Source organism: Aquarana catesbeiana, linkage group LG03, assembly GCF_042186555.1.
Source record: "Aquarana catesbeiana isolate 2022-GZ linkage group LG03, ASM4218655v1, whole genome shotgun sequence".
Classification (NCBI taxonomy): Eukaryota; Metazoa; Chordata; class Amphibia; order Anura; family Ranidae; genus Aquarana; species Aquarana catesbeiana.
The window spans coordinates 343,752,113-343,753,858 of record NC_133326.1 but is presented as its reverse complement, the minus strand read 5'-3'; the positions used below and the strand labels follow the sequence as shown (position 1 = coordinate 343,753,858).

Genomic DNA, 1,746 nt, shown 5'->3' with positions numbered 1-1,746 from the left:
CTAACCTGGACAGCCAGGAGGTGACCATTGATCATTGCAATGTGATGCCTGGGATTGCTGTTTATGTCTTCTTATTGTGTTACTATGTATCATAGCACACCATCCATTCTATAGAAAGTCTGATGGACCACAACAAGCATCACCCATGATGGGCAAAGTGCCCACTCAAGTTCTTTTTTGGTTGTCATGGTTTTGATGCACTTTGCACTCTATAATTGACCTTTTCGTTTTGCGTTATTGGATAATCCTCAAAGAGTTTTCCTTTGTGTCTGCCTTTGAATATATGGTCATGGTGGTACCACAAGCTCATGGTGGGACATGGGAGCGTATTTCGGGTCCTGATGGATCAGGGGCACAAATGTTGAGGGGCTAGTTGGCTACCATTTAGATCCAATCTACTAAGGGTAGCCATACACGCTACATTCTGGTTGTATAATCCCTGTACAGCTGCATTTACCAAAACTATGGAATGTGAGGATAAACCTACACAATCTAATCAGTTTCTAACATATTGCACATGCCCTACATTAAATAGTTGTTGGTAAGTCTAAAGGAGATTGCACAATGTGATTGTATAGTGTATGACTTAGCTTAGGGGTCACTATACATGTTACAATCTGAATATCCAATCAGTGTACAATCAAGTTTAGGTCTACCAAACCTATGTAATATGAGTATATAATAATGAGGACCTGCCTAATGTAGCCATTCAAATTGTATCCAATCAGGAAGGCTCTTACACTACATAGTTCTTGGTATATCCAAATGAGATTGTACAATTAGACTATATAGTGGACAACCAGCTTAAGAGTAATGTTTTTAAATGAACAAAAATGAATTTGTCGAAACACTCTCACACCATGAGAAATCATAGATAAATAGATAAATGAGACAGTATTCCAAAGCTGTATAATGCATAGAATGTATTATCTTCATATCCGGAAGTAGACCTGGGGAACTCAACAGATGACCTGGAGCATGTGCTTTGGGTGCCAGGGTCTAGCCGATAATAATGACACCCTAGTGGTAGAACAAACACAGTATGATAAGCACTGTCCTTCCTTGGGTTCCATATGGAACACATGGGGTTAGCTTGAAGATTACTTGATGGTTTCTTGTTCTGGAAAGAGACCTGGGGAACTCAACAGATGACCTGGGACGTGTGCACTGGGTGCCAGGGTCTAGCCGACAATAATAACTCCCTAGCAGAGGAACACAGTATGGTAACCACTTGTCTGTCCTTGAGCTTGATATGGAATATATAGGGTTAGCTTGAAGGTAACTTGAAGGTGCAAGAAGACAGTATGGTAATGAATTGTCCGTTCTTGGGTTCCATATGGGATATATGTGGATACCTTAAAGGTAGCTTAATGGTTCTTTGATCTGGAGGGAGACCAGGGGAACTAAGAAGATGGCCTGGGGCACGTGCCCTGGGTGCCAGGGTCTAGTTGGCAATAACAACTCCCTAGTGGAAGAGCACAATATGGTAATCACTTTTCTCTCTTTGAGTTATATATGGGGTTAGCTTGAAGGTAACTTGATCGATCCTTGATTTGGAAGGAGACCTGGGGAACTCAGCAGATGAGCTGGGGCACATGCCCTGGATGCCAGGTTCTAGCTGACAATAACGACTCCCTAGCAGTGGTACACAATATGGTAATCACTTGTCCGTCCTTGAGTTCCCTATGGGAATATATAGGGTTGGCTTGAAGGTAACTTGATGGTTTGATGGAGCTCATAAGGACA

General features: G+C 42.0%; 1 protein-coding gene across 1 annotated transcript in view; it reads left to right on the top strand.

The window, feature by feature from the left end:
• ABLIM3 (actin binding LIM protein family member 3) overlaps positions 1-1,746 on the top strand; it is a 427,044-nt gene that overhangs the window by 600 nt on the left and 424,698 nt on the right. The window lies entirely within an intron of this gene.